Source organism: Paramisgurnus dabryanus, chromosome 8 (genome assembly GCF_030506205.2).
Source record: "Paramisgurnus dabryanus chromosome 8, PD_genome_1.1, whole genome shotgun sequence".
NCBI classification, from domain to species: Eukaryota; Metazoa; Chordata; class Actinopteri; order Cypriniformes; family Cobitidae; genus Paramisgurnus; species Paramisgurnus dabryanus.
Genome location: NC_133344.1, coordinates 4,174,535 through 4,190,942, shown reverse-complemented (window position 1 = coordinate 4,190,942; position 16,408 = coordinate 4,174,535).

Genomic DNA, 16,408 nt, shown 5'->3' with positions numbered 1-16,408 from the left:
CGTGTGTGTCTGTTTGTGATCATGTTTTTATATGAATAGGTGATTTTCATTGCCATTAAAGTGCAATTACTGAACATAAACAGGAGCTTAATAAAAATTATCATTTTAGAATTTCATATGGAACTTATCTGTTTGTGCAAATCAACTCTACATTTATTATAATATATAATACATGTTTCTTTAAAATCAAACTTTATTCTTTTATTTTTATTCATTCATTCTTTAGGAAGGATTTAAATAAAATACAATCCCGTTTTTATTTATGTATTTTCTACACACTAGTGAGGTATCCGGATTTGTGTATAAATGCAAGACGTCCTTACAGTATGCTGTTCAGTTTGTTTTAGTTGTGGGAAAAAAAAGATATGGAAATATGCAGATGTGAACGTGCTGTTTGTATGGTTTAACTTACACTAGGTTTTCTCATCGCTTGCACAAGAGTGCATATGGCAAAAGAACTCGGACAGTGTGTGAAATGACCATTAATAGTGTTCAAATAGACAATACTGTGACACTTACTTCAGGTTGGATCTTGAATTCTTGTACGCTGAGATGTCAGCTCGTTTAACAAAGCATGCATCGCATTATGAAACTATTCTTTTTAACATCTTGGAGTGAAAACATAGACCGAACTTGAAGCCACGCGTAATCTGCCTCCGATATCTCGCACAACGCACATGCGACCTCAACTGCTTCTCCTGTCATCTACGCGTGACCGCGCGGTCGCGCGCTAAAGGGTGACGTAGCAGCCTGTCTCGCAAAACTTTCGAGCACGCCCTATAAAGTAAAAAAAAAATATAAAAAAAAATAATAATAATAAAATAATATATATATATATTCATTAATTATTACCATTTGAAAGTAGCGCAGTAACGCCGCCAAATGTAGCGAAGTAAAAGTACAGTTTTTTCACTAGAAATATACTTGAGTAAGAGTGAAAAGTACCCATCGCTAAATTTACTCTAAAAGTACTAGTTACCCGAAAAATTTACTCAAGTAAATGTGACGAAGTAAATGTAATTCGTTACTACACACCTCTGCAAGGCTGTAGGCGGAGATTAGTATCTCATGTGACATGGATAAGTTCGTGTGACGTGGATAATATCAGGAAGAAGACTCACTCCCTATAACGACTTGTTTCAGCGATTTAGAGTCGACTCCCTACTTTAGAAACAAATAACTTTATTAATCGTGCACTTTTTGGTTCAACTACTTTACACGTTGTTTACATTGATGGACAGCAGCTACATGACACACTGCAATAAAGGTAAGTTTCGATTTTGGATCTGTGTGGCTCTTTAATGATTTGAGTTATGCACTTTTGAAGCAAAAATAATATGAGGTGAGCAGCTTGTAAATACAATCACTATAGTAAGCTTGTAATTAATGTATTGCTGGTAACATACATTATTTTATTAAACTATATACCTAGTTTAAATGAACATATAATGAGATGAGTGCCATGGCTATATACTTTTATCCTTTACACGTTTATTGTATTCTAGCTTCAGACCTGTGTACCTGATGTCTTTCAATCTCTCTCTCTCTCTCTGCAATGTCTAATGATCTGCGCATTCTCGAGGACGTTCTTAAGTTGTGTTTGACTTGACGAGAAGCTGCTAGATCTCGGAAGATGAGGGTGGTGGTGGCGCAGTGGATAAGACACACGCCTTTGGTGTGAGAGACCCGGGTTTGAATCCACTGTGACACACCATTGTGTCCCTGAGCAAGACACTTAACTCCTAGTTGCTCCAGAGACGTGCGACCTCTGACATATATAACAATTGTAAGTCGCTTTGGATAAAAGCGTCAGCTAAATGAATGAATAAGTAAGTAAGTAACATAAGGCGCATGTATGACAAACACGTCGTGCAGATTAGCGGTAAAAACCCGGTCGGCAATTCCGTACTCAAGAGCATGAATCCTACCTGAATTAAACAATCGCTTCGCGTCAATAGCTAGGTTTTTTTTTAATAAGAATTGAATTGAGGGTCTGCATTAGCCCACGCCTGTCTCATCCCTCTCTATGGTTCTTTTTGCACGTTCCCCCGCCCATCAATCAATCATCCGTGGCACTTCTTTATCACCTTGCTTTTTTACTCAGTAACGAATATGATTTAAAATGTAGTGAAGTACAATACTTTAAACAAAACATACTTAAGTAAAAGTACACAAAAAAAAAACCTACTCAATTACAGTAACGTGAGTAAATGTAATTCGTTACTCTCCACCTCTGCATGGATGCATAAAATGTTTTCTTGTTCGTTTATCTGCTTCTGTTCTCATAAAACGAAATATGTTCATGTTTATATGTCCAAATAGTCCCGTTTTAAAACATATGAGGTTAAACTGATAAGTGACGGGAAACGTTGTTTTGTAGGTATTAGGGATGAGCATTCGATTAAGTTTTCTTTGTCGATTGTCGGGAGAATTAACGATCGACTATCGATTAATCATTAATATTTTTATAATAAAATTTATTATTTAACTTTTATAATTCAAAAATGCAATGAATACAAATATACAGCTTGTTTTTCCTCGATGAGACCTTTATTACAAGATCAACTTGTGGCAGACAGTTGTTTACACTTGGTATTAAGATGTGTTTTCATCGATCGGATCACAAGTGGACAAGAGAGACACATTACGTTTACACCTGGCATTTAAATCCGTCTCTTTTATCCACTTTCGACCACTTCTGTCCTGAATACTGTGAGGGGGTGGTCTGTGAGACGGTGGGCGAGTCTCTCTCCTGTATTTTAAAGCGAGCGGGAGTAGTTATGAGTTTATGGAAGCAAACTAATATTATGTCGGAGTCCACTGCTTGTTTAGCAAGTAAACATGCCGCACAGAGTTTTGTACGTGTGTACATAAGAGCTTTCTCTGAATTTTCAGCGCAATTGATGAAATAGGATTGCGCACTTTCACACGCTTTCAAAGCGAAACTACGGAGATCAGCCGCTTTAGTTGTATCAATGAAAGGCTAAAAATAGCGCTGTTCACCGTATGTTCATGCCAGAAGTCGAAAAAAGATGTAAAACTTGTGTTTAACACCTCAGATTAGATAAATGGGCGGAGAAAAGGCGGTCACGAGTGGCTGTTCGAACACATTCAACCACATATACATTCCGCAACTCCAAAGGCGATCCGATCGAAAGTGGTTTCGACAACCTCTGGATGTGGTTGAAAGTGGTCGAAAGTGTACGAGCTCAAATTGTTTTGAACACCATTTACACCTGGCATTAACGTCGTCCACTTGTGATCCGATTGACGAAAACGCATGTTAATGCCAAGTGTAAACAGCCTCTATGTTTCAAACATATATGTGCGTGCATGCGGTGCTCTAAAGCAGCGGAACCTTCAGCTGCGAGCCAACGTTCTTAAACAGAGACCTCATTAGTTCCAAAAAAAAGATTCATGTTTAACATTAAATTAAACAAAAAACATAATACTATAGATCTGATCTCAAAATTATTCAAGCCAGAAGAAAGTGCAAGATATTAGCCTTCCTAACATTAGGCTAACTTAACAAATTAGGCTACTTAAAGCCTCGTGAAAAATAACTAACTTTAGTTTGATTTTTTTGAGAAATATAAGCATGTTTTGGGGTCAGACGCGACCGCAACCCATGGTGACCATCAGTCCAGCCGCCGCCGAAAACACCCGCTCCGAGGAGACTGACCAGGATGCACAGGTACCTCAGCGCTAACTTGGCTTATTTCGCATACAGAGTATGTGTGAAACAGCGTGCGTTTTGTGAGCCCCATTCACCATTGTTTAATTATACTAACATAGTCTTTTAGTTTTTATTTGTTGTAAAACAACAGTAGACACAAATTTACTATGGTCTCCAACTCCACAATATACCATAACCATGGTATTTGTAGTAAAATTGCAGAAATACAAATCGTATTTAATCTGAAAAAAAAAACATTTTCACAATGATAAAATCATGGCTAATTTTAATAAGTGAGTAATTAGAAAATGATATCTGTTTGAAAGACGGAGATGCGCACCTGTCGATCTATTACATAACAGAGCAAGGCCAGAGACAAACATGCTCATAAACGGGAGTAATATGGAATAATGTGTGCATCTTTGAATAACATTTCTTTTAAATATATTTTTGTCATATAAAGTTTTGAGACATGGCCTAATACATTTTTTTTTCACTTTTATTGCTTATTATGTTGGCTTGACAAAGCCAACATACTGTTCTTCGATCTAAGCTTATTATTATTATTATTATTATTAGTGGTGCTTGCATTTATGCAAGGCATCACTATTACTATTCCAAAAATTATTATTAGTGGTGCTTGCATTTATGCAAGGCATCACTATTACTATTCCTCATACTTATTCTTATTATTCTTATTCTGGACACTTTTTTCGGCGCGTAACTCGTCCCGCACGGTTTGTCATAGACCCATGAAAGATGGCTCAAAATGACCGGTTTATTGAGGAGAGGTGTGCTATGACTTTTATAAGGGATCGGGTGCAGGATTTTCGAAAGGGGGACGAAAAACCACCCGAAAAATCCCATTGACTTAACATTGCGCCCAACTTTGACGGGTCATAGCTCAGCTCGAGGATTTGGTAGAAACTTGTGGGTTACAACATTTGAAGAGGGTGGTAGGCTCTGTAAGAACATGGATCACAATGGGGTGTAAGTTGTACCCCTGGGGTGTAGGAGGCGCCCAAAAGTGCCCCATTGACTTATAATTGGTCAGGGAACATGCCCATATAAGGGAATAAGAATTTTCCTGATGGGATATCTTCGAATTACAGTGTCGTAGAATCAAGGGGGTGGGCTTATTTTACTCAGGCATCCAATCAGTCTCTCAGGAGAGTCCCAGAGCTATTAAGCCACGCCCCTAGCAACCATTTTGGGCACCCTAGCAACATCTCCCATAGACTGCCATTATAAAATGCCCAGATGGATATCTTTGCAGCACAGTGTCATAGAGACATGGGGGTGGGCTCATTTTACTCAGGCATCCAATCAGTCTCTCGGGATCCTTAAAGACTTACTAAGCCACGCCCCTAGCAACCACTTTTGAGCACCCTAGCAACATAAAATTCAAACAGTTATATCTCGGCATCAGAACATCGTAGAGACAAGGGGGTTGGACCGTTTTACTTGTGACTAGGGGTGTAACAATTGGGCACATCATTGGCCACTCCCAAGCCACGCCCCTAGCAACCAAATACAGTACCCTAGCAACAGAGTAAACAAAGCCTTATATCTCCGCATCAGAACATCGTAGAGACACGGAGGTTGGACCGTTTGACTCGTGACTCAGAGTGTAATCATTATGGGATGCCAATTTTTTCCCTAGCAACCAAATACAGTACCCTAGCAACAGAGTAAAAAAGCCTTATATCTCCGCATCAGAACATCGTAGAGACACGGGGGTTGGACCGTTTGACTAGTGACTCAGAGTGTAATCATTATGGGATGCCAATTTTTTCCCTAGCAACCAAATACAGTACCCTAGCAACAGAGTAAACAAAGCCTTATATCTCCGCATCAGAACATCGTAGAGACACGGGGGTTGGACCGTTTGACTCGTGACTCGGAGTGTAATCATTATGGGATGCCAATTTTTTCCCTAGCAACCAAATACAGTACCCTAGCAACAGAGTAAACAAAGCCTTATATCTCTGCATCAGAACATTGTAGAGACACGGGGTTGGATCATTTTACTTGTGACTGCGTGTAAAATCACTCTTAGAATATTTTGTCCCCCGAATTTTGCCACGGCAAGCACCACTTCACATTTTCTTCAGGAAATGTACCTATCTAGTTATATTTTATTCTTACATCTGCACGTTTTTTCGGCACCTAACTCGTCCCGCACGGTTTGTCGTAGACCCATGAAAGAGGGCTCAAATCGACCGACTTATTGAGGAGAGGTGTGCTATGACTTTTATAAGCAATCGGGTGCAGGATTTCCGAAAGGGGGGCGAAAAACCACCCGAAAAATCCCATTGACTTAACATTGCGCCCAACTTTGACGAGTCATAGCTCCGCTCGAGGATTTTGTAGAAACATGTGGGTTACAACATTTGAAGAGGGTGGTAGACTCTGTAAGAACATACATCACAATGGGGTGTAAGTTGTACCCCTGGGGTGTAAGAGGCGCCCAAAAGTGCCCCAATGAAAAGTCAATGGGGGAAAATCCCATAGACTTAACATTGCAAAAACTTTGACGGGTCATAGGTACGAGCGAGGATTTTGTAGAAACATGTGGGTTACATTATTTGAAGACGGTGGTAGACTCTGTAAGAACATGGATCACAATGGGGTGTAAGTTGTACCCCTGGGATGTAGAAGGCACCCGAATTTTCCCATTGACTTGTAATGGGGCAGGAAACATGCCCATATAAGGGAATAAAAAAGTTCCAGATGGGATATCTTTGCTTTACAATGTCGTAAAGACAAGGGGGTGGGCTCATTTTCCTCAGACATCCAATCAGTCTATCAGGATATTCCCAAAGCTTTTAAGCCACGCCCCTAGCAACCAAATACAGTACCCTAGCAACAGAGTAAACAAAGCCTTATATCTCCGCACCAGAACATCGTAGAGACACGGGGGTTGGACCGTTTGACTCGTGACTCAGAGTGTAATCAATATGGAATGCCATTTTTTCCCCTAGCAACCAAATACAGTACCCTAGCAACAGAGTAAACAAAGCCTTATATCTCAGCATCAGAACATCGTAGAGACACGGGGGTTGGACCGTTTGACTCGTGACTCGGAGTGTAATCATTATGGGATGCCCATTTTTTCCCTAGCAACCAAATACAGTACCCTAGCAACAGAGTAAACAAAGCCTTATATCTCCGCATCAGAACATCGTAGAGACACGGGGGTTGGACCGTTTGACTCGTGACTCAGATTGTAATCATTATGGGATGCCAATTTTTTCCCTAGCAACCAAATACAGTACCCTAGCAACAGAGTAAACAAAGCCTTATATCTCAGCATCAGAACATCGTAGAGACACGGGGGTTGGACCGTTTGACTCGTGACTCGGAGTGTAATCATTATGGGATGCCCATTTTTTCCCTAGCAACCAAATACAGTACCCTAGCAACAGAGTAAACAAAGCCTTATATCTCCGCATCAGAACATCGTAGAGACACGGGGGTTGGACCGTTTGACTCGTGACTCAGATTGTAATCATTATGGGATGCCAATTTTTTCCCTAGCAACCAAATACAGTACCCTAGCAACAGAGTAAACAAAGCCTTATATCTCCGCATCAGAACATCGTAGAGACACGGGGGTTGGACCGTTTGACTCGTGACTCGGAGTGTAATCATTATGGGATGCCCATTTTTTCCCTAGCAACCAAATACAGTACCCTAGCAACAGAGTAAACAAAGCCTTATATCTCCGCATCAGAACATCTTAGAGACACGGGGGTTGGACCGTTTGACTCGTGACTCAGATTGTAATCATTATGGGATGCCATTTTTTTCCCTAGCAACCAAATACAGTACCCTAGCAACAGAGTAAACAAAGCCTTATATCTCCGCATCAGAACATCGTAGAGACACAGGGGTTGGACCGTTTGACTCGTGACTCAGAGTGTAATCATTATGGGATGCCAATTTTTTCCCTAGCAACCAAATACAGTACCCTAGCAACAGAGTAAACAAAGCCTTATATCTCCGTATCAGAACATCGTAGAGACATTGGGGTTGGACCGTTTGACTTGTGACTCGGAGTGTAATCATTATGGGATGCCAATTTTTTTCCCTAGCAACCAAATACAGTACCCTAGCAACAGAGTAAACAAAGCCTTATATCTCCGCATCAGAACATCGTAGAGACACGGGGGTTGGACCGTTTGACTTGTGACTCGGAGTGTAATCATTATGGGATGCCAATTTTTTCCCTAGCAACCAAATACAGTACCCTAGCAACAGAGTAAACAAAGCCTTATATCTCCGCATCAGAACATCGTAGAGACACGGGGGTTGGACCGTTTGACTCGTGACTCGGAGTGTAATCATTATGGGATGCCAATATTTTCCCTAGCAACCAAATACAGTACCCTAGCAACAGAGTAAACAAAGCCTTATATCTCCGCATCAGAACAACGTAGAGACACGGGGGTTGGCCCGTTTTACTTGTGGCTTGGAGTATGATCATTATGGGATGCCAATTTTCTCCCTAGCAACCAAATACACTACCCTAGCAACCGAATACACAAAGCCTTATATCTCCGCATCAGAACATCGTAGAGACACGGGGTTTGGACCGTTTGACTCGTGACTCGGAGCGTAATCACTAGTGGATGCCATTTTTTCCCTAGCAACCAAATGCAGGACCCTAGCAACAGAGTAAACAAAGCCTTATATCTCCGCATCCGAACATCGTAGAGACACGGGGGTTGGACCGTTTGACTCGTGACTCAGAGTGTAATCACTATGGGATGCCAATTTTTTCCCTAGCAACCAAATACAGTACCCTAGCAACAGAGTAAACAAAGCCTTATATCTCCGCATCAGAACATCTTAGAGACACGGGGGTTGGACCGTTTGACTCGTGACTCAGAGTGTAATTGCTATGGGATGCCATTTTTTCCCTAGCAACCAAATACAGTACCCTAGCAACAGAGTAAACAAAGCCTTATATCTCCGCATCAGAACATCGTAGAGACACGGGGGTTGGACCGTTTGACTCGTGACTCAGAGTGTAATCATTATGGGATGCCAATTTTTTCCCTAGCAACCAAATACAGTACCCTAGCAACAGAGTAAACAAAGCCTTATATCTCCGCATCAGAACATCGTAGAGACAAGGGGGTTGGACCGTTTGACTCGTGACTCAGAGTGTAATCACTATGGGATGCCAATTTTTTCCCTAGCAACCAAATACAGTACCCTAGCAACAGAGTAAACAAAGCCTTATATCTCAGCATCAGAACATCGTAGAGACACGGGGGTTGGACCGTTTGACCCGTGACTCAGAGTGTAATCACTATGGGATGCCATTTTTTCCCTAGCAACCAAATACAGTACCCTAGCAACAGAGTAAACAAAGCCTTATATCTCAGCATCAGAACATCGTAGAGACACGGGGGTTGGACCGTTTGACTCATGACTCGGAGGGTAATCACTAGTGGATGCAATTTTTTCCCTAGCAACCAAATACAGTACCCTAGCAACAGAGTAAACAAAGCCTTATATCTCCGCATCAGAACATCGTAGAGACACGGGGTTTGGACCGTTTGACTCGTGACTCAAAGTGTAATCATTATGGGATGCCATTTTTTTCCCTAGCAACCAAATACAGTACCCTAGCAACAGAGTAAACAAAGCCTTATATCTCAGCATCAGAACATCGTAGAGACACGGGGGTTGGACCGTTTGACTCGTGACTCAGAGTGTAATCACTATGGGATGCCAATTTTTTCCCTAGCAACCAAATACAGTACCCTAGCAACAGAGTAAACAAAGCCTTATATCTCAGCATCAGAACATCGTAGAGACACGGGGGTTGGACCGTTTGACCCGTGACTCAGAGTGTAATCACTATGGGATGCCATTTTTTCCCTAGCAACCAAATACAGTACCCTAGCAACAGAGTAAACAAAGCCTTATATCTCAGCATCAGAACATCGTAGAGACACGGGGGTTGGACCGTTTGACTCATGACTCGGAGGGTAATCACTAGTGGATGCAATTTTTTCCCTAGCAACCAAATACAGTACCCTAGCAACAGAGTAAACAAAGCCTTATATCTCCGCATCAGAACATCGTAGAGACACGGGGTTTGGACCGTTTGACTCGTGACTCGGAGGGTAATCACTAGTGGATGCCATTTTTTTCCCTAGCAACCAAATACAGTACCCTAGCAACAGAGTAAACAAAGCCTTATATCTCCTCATCAGAACATCGTAGAGACACGGGGGTTGGATCGTTTGACTTGTGACTCGGAGGGTAATCACTAGTGGATGCCATTTTTTTCCTTAGCAACCAAATACAGTACCCTAGCAACAGAGTAAACAAAGCCTTATATCTCCGCATCAGAACATCGTAGAGACACAGGGGTTGGACCGTTTGACTCATGACTCGGAGAGTGGATGCCATTTTTTCCCTAGCAACCAAATACATTACCCTAGCAACAGAGTAAACAAAGCCTTATATCTCGCCTTCAGAACATTGTAGAGACATGGGGGTTGGACCGTTTTACTTGTGACTTGAAGTGTAATCACTGGCCACATCATTGGCCACTCCCAAGCCACGCCCCTAGCAACCAAATACAGTACCCTAGCAACAGAGTAAACAAAGCCTTATATCTCTGCATCAGAACATCGTAGAGACACAGGGGTTGGACCGTTTTACTTTTGGCTTGGAGTATAATCATAAATTGTCCCCCGAAATTTGCCACGGCAAGCACCACTCACATTTTCTTCAGGAAATGTACCTATCTAGTTATTATTATTATTCTGGTCCACACTTTTTCTAACTGTAACTCCTCCTAGAGCTTTCAAGCTACACCCACAAAATTTTACAAAACTTTTAAGACTGGTACGTAGATTTATGCTATATCTTTTCTAACTGATGGGACCTACCGAATTCCTAAACGGGGCGCTCAAACACCCCAAATTTTCCATTGACTTAACATTGCGACAAACTTTGACGGGTCATAGCTGCGAGCGAGAAATTTGTAGAAACTTCTGGGTTACCACATTTGAAGAGGCTGGCAGGCTCTGTAAGAACATGCCTCACATTGGGGTGTAAGTTTCACCCCTGGGGCGTAAGGGCCACCCAAATTTCCCCATTGACTTATAATGGGGCAGGGAACATGCCCATATAAGGGAATAAAAGCGTCCCAGATGGAATATCTTCACTTTAGAGTGTCGTAGAGACATGGGGGTGGGCTCATTTTACTCAGTCATCCAATCAGTCTCTTAGGATCACCCCAGAGCTATTAAGCCACGCCCCTAGCAACCATTTTGGGCACCCTAGCAACATCTTCCATAGACTGCCATTATAAAATGCCCAGATGGATATCTTTGCATCACAGTGTCACAGAGACATGGGGGTGGGCTTATTTTACTCAGACATCCAATCAGTCTCTTTGGATTCTTATTGAGGTATTAAGCCACGCCCCTAACAACCAAATATGAGCACCCTAGCAACATAATAAACAAAGCCTTATATCTCTGGATCCGAACATCATAGAGACATGGGGGTTGGGTCTTTTGGTCATGTTAGCCTTATGCTAGCTCCATGCTAAGTCATACTAGCTTCATGCTAGTTTCGTGCTAGCTTTATGCTAATTTCATAATAAATCTTGCTAACTTCATGCTAAATCATGTTAGCATCATGCTAGCTTCATGTTAATTCATGTTAGCATCGTGCTAGCTTCATGCTAATTCATATTAACATCGTGCTAGCTTCATGCTAATTCATGTTAGCTTCATGCTAGCTTCATGCTAATTCATGTTAGCATCGTGCTAGCTTCATGCTAATTCATGTTAGCATCGTGCTAGCTTCATGCTAATTCATGTTAACATCGTGCTAGCTTCATGCTAATTCATGTTAGCTTCGTGCTAGCTTCATGCTAATTCATGTTAGCTTCGTGCTAGCTTCATGCTAATTCATGTTAGCATCGTGCTAGCTTCATGCTAATTCATGTTAGCATCGTGCTAGCTTCATGCTAATTCATGTTAGCATCGTGCTAGCTTCATGCTAATTCATGTTAGCATCGTGCTAGCTTCATGCTAATTCATGTTAGCATCGTGCTAGCTTCATGCTAATTCATGTTAGCATCGTGCTAGCTTCATGCCAATTCATGTTAGCATCGTGCTAGCTTCATGCTAATTCATGTTAGCATCGTGCTAGCTTCATGCTAATTCATGTTAGCATCATGTTAGCTTCATGCTAATCATGCTAACATGATGTTAGCTTCCTGCTAATCATGCTAACATCATGCTAGCTTCATGCTAATCATGCTAGCATCATGCTAGCTTCATGCTAATTCATGTTAGCATCATGCTAGCTTCATGCTTATTCATGTTAGCATCATGCTATCTTCATGCTAATTCATGTTAGCATCATGCTAGCTTCATACTAATTCATGTTAGCATCATGCTAGCTTCATGCTAATTCATGTTAGCATCATGCTAGCTTCATGCTAATTCATGTTAGCTTCATGCTAATTCATGTTAGCTTCATGCTAATTCATGTTAGCTTCATGCTAATTCATGTTAGCTTCATGCTAATTCATGTTAGCTTCATGCTAATTCATGTTAGCATCATGCTAGCTTCATGCTAAGTCATGCTAGCTTCATGCTAATTCATGTTAGCATCATGCTAGCTTCATGCTAATTCATGTTAGCATCATGTTAGCTTCATGTTAATTCATGTTAGCATCATGCTAGCTTCATGCTAATTCATGTTAGCATCATGCTAGCTTCATGTTAATTCATGTTAGCATCATGTTAGCTTCATGTTATTTCATGTTAGCATCATGTTAGCTTCATGCTAATTCATGTTAGCTTCATGCTAATTCATGTTAGCATCATGTTAGCTTCATGCTAATTCATGTTATCATCATGCTAGCTTCATGCTAATTAATGTTAGCATCATGCTAACTTAGTGCTAAACATGCTAACATGGTAACTTTTGGTATCATGTTTACGGAAAGTTATAATACTAAACTAAACTTGTTTTAAATTTCTCTCAATCTGTTTTAAACATTCAGGCTAGGCTTTGTCAAGCCAACATAAAGTTTGTCTTCAAACTTTTCTATCTAGTTTAGACTTATTGTGCGGTTAACAGCGTTTTTGACGCATTTACCTCAGAGATTATTTTAGTAATATTGCTTTTTTTCCGGTAACAATAATACAATTTAAATTTCAATCCTGTTTCATTGTCTGTTTATTCATTTCATTATGCTGTTATGTTAATGTGAGGATATTTATTTGCCATATGACACTAGAGGTCGACCGATTTATCGACCGGCTGATTAATTGGCCGATTTTTGGCATATTTTTAAAAAATCGGCTTTGACCGATTTTGCTGCAAAATTAGGCCGATTAATAGGCAGGCGCATCTGCTGGCACCTAAGCGTTGTTGTAAAACTTGTGACGCTGCCTCTTGCTGCAAGCAGATCGCTCTCGTGTGTGTGCAGCCGTGCCTTGTTCACAAACAGCTTTAGGAAACGATGGCGGGATCGCGCAAATTAAGCAGCCAGTACAACAGCACAACGGGCTTATGTCTGGCGGTGCACTGTCCGTGCAAAGATTAGGCTCATTTCATGTGACTAATGAGTGATGATGATCTTTGTTTGCGTGATAGAGAGAGCAGAGCCGCGCATGCACGCTTTCTGTCTTTAAACTGTCTCCCTGCTTTTATTACTCAAAACAAAACTGACTCGATAGCAAAAGGTCGGAAGACCAAATCATATCCACCTAGGAAATGTTTTACGTATAGTTACAGTAACACTTTTGGCGCTTTTCCATTGCATAGTAACCCACGGTTTAGTTTAGTTTGGGTCGGGTCAGCTCACCTCACTTTGGTGTGGTTAGCTTTTCCATCGAGTTTAGTATCACTTCGGAGTGGGAGGGATTATAGGCGTGTCGTTATATTTACGCTGCCTACTGCTGTGACATCATACACGTGAGAGCGTTGTTGTACATTCCCATACATTCATTTATTTCTCAGTCTGCCACAAAATTAAAATTGGCCACCACATAGATGTTTGCACATCGCGTTTATAACTACCTCTGTCTCACATGACAGTTTCTGTTCAAACACCCGACCCGTGGCGTCAGTCGACGGCGCTCCGTTGAGCCTCATTCAAGTTGCATTTAAGCATAATAATGCGGACGTGCTCGTCGCGAATGTGCCGCCACAAACTGCAAGTCTGGAAAAAACTGTTATGGTCTCCCGGATTCTCAACCTGTGGATGTTTTTCATCGCTAAAAGGGTGTTTGGAAACTTATAGCAGAACACAGATAACAACATGTTTGCTTGAGACAGCGCAAGCTAGCAGTAAGCTAAAGCTAATATTTACATTATAGCGATGACGCTTCTCTCAGACCAATCAGTGATCTACAGTGTTTTCGCGTCACGTTTGGTATCAGCTCGGGTCGCTTGGAACCCCAACCGAGGTGGTACGAAAAAAAGTATCGGGTACTACGTACTGCACCCAATGGAAAAGCTCCCAAAAGTAAGCTGACCCGACCCAAACTAAACTAAACCGTGGGGTACTATGCAATGGAAAAGCGCCATTTGTTTACAGTTTTGCGCTGCTCAGCCTGGATTACAACACAATGCGTCCAATTCGCGAACTGACTTATTTGAACGGATTCGTTTGAATGAACGGTTGAAACAACAGATCTGTCCCAACACTAAACTCACAAGATGTCACTGTCAGCACAATCAGTCACTTATAGCGCCTCAGAAAGGAGAATGTAAATGTGTTTAGAAAGATTTGCCCTAAATTTGTCTCAACTAAAAAACATAGACATTTACTATGTTAACTTTATGATGAATAAATAATTTATCAGGTCTACCAAATAAGGATTTTATCCTACAAAGCAATAAAAGCCATGGTAAAAAACTGATCAAAGATGATGACAGCAGAGTGTCAGGTAATATCTGTGTCTGATAAATGCATGGTGAAGGAGGTTGTAAAACTCTTCAGAAAGACCAGTCATAATTTTTTTTAAATACTTTACCTTAAATAGTGACATTTTTACATTTAAAATATCTGCTAATGATGAGAACATTTTGATTATTATGTACATATAGAAAATCGGCCAAACATATCGTCCATCGGCTGCTCTGATTTCTAAATATCGCCATCGGCCAGAGAAAAAGCCATATCGGTCGACCTCTATATGAGACGTGCCGTTATATGAATACGTTTGTATAATATTCAAATTATATGCGGAATAATGTGTGCATCTTTGAATAACTGTAGGAATACAGTTGCTTATTTTTGTCAAGTTTTGAGAAATAATATTATTGTGATGATTTATTTCCATATGAGACGCTTTTTGTCATTGAATACTCTCGTTTATTATTTGGAAATCATATACATACATAGTAGGAAATATATAATGTGGAAGGGTAGACTTGCAAAGTTACTCTGCTTATTTTTATTTATGATATATGTGGAGATAAATAAATCATTGCAGAACTGCTGATTTGATCCATTCAGATCCTGACCACCAGGCTAGAGATTTTAAACATCTTTAATCCACACTTACTAGACTGTCAAATAATATCTAAAATATATTGTTTTGTGGGGGAAAAAATTATGCTTTGTTCTATTGTTTATGCGGAAAAGTGTCCACAGAAAGTGTCAATCACATGAACGTTTTATATGCAAAATAAGCGGTCAGCAGCGTGCTGCAAAGGGTGCTTGACGGATTCGTCCGCACACATACGCAAACGCAAAAGCACTGCATACGGAGTATTTGTGAAACAGGAGTTAGATTAATTGGTAACAAATTAATGTGATTGACGAAATTCTTAACAATCAATTATCGATCGTTGATTAATTATGCCCATCCCTACTCCCTAGTAGGTATATAGCTGATTAACGCATCGGCTCCGTACACATCTGTAACACTGCGCTGGCAGTGGACCAAACCACTGTGAGGCAAGGGAGGGGGGAATAAAAGTGTTTAAAACGTTTTTTGTTGTTGCTCCGTTTGCATTTGTATTGTTTTACTTCTTACACAACTATTTTAAGTATTATAAATCATTAAATTATTGACAATACACATAATTTAATGATATTTTAGGGGGGACAACCCTCAAAAAAGGAGGGTCCTGACCCCCGACACCCCCCCTAGGATTTCCGCCTATGTCCGTGCCGGGAACGTTGTTTGTATTCCTCCAATTCGCAAAGGCGGATTATCGCCACCAACTGGGCTGGAGTGTCTTATTCAAGCTCTCAATGGAAGAATGTATGGGTGTGAGGCGTTTGGAAAGATAGGTCCACAAGTTTACAACCTGACCTGTTGGAAAGCATCTTTTGCAGCAATTTTTGTGTGATCATATCAATGAACACCCCTGACCACTTGGTGAGTTTCACGTCTTTGTAAACAAAAGTTTAATGCATTTAAGGAGGGATTGTTCCAGTGCACCTATGTAGCCCTTGTGAAGGTGGGTCCTGATACAACAGAAACCGAAAATTCTCGAGCCAGCATCCTATGTCCAAATTTCAGTCAAAACCGTTCTATTTCATCAAAAAACAATCTGAAAACAGGGCTTTAAGCGTAAAATACAGAACTTGTCCTTTAAAAAAATAACATTATGGGAACTAAAAACTAACATTAGGGGAACGTTTTGGGAACCAAAAATTGTTAGCTGGGTTTTCTTTATTCTCATTTCACATGTTCGTTCGTTTCTTGAAATTTGCAT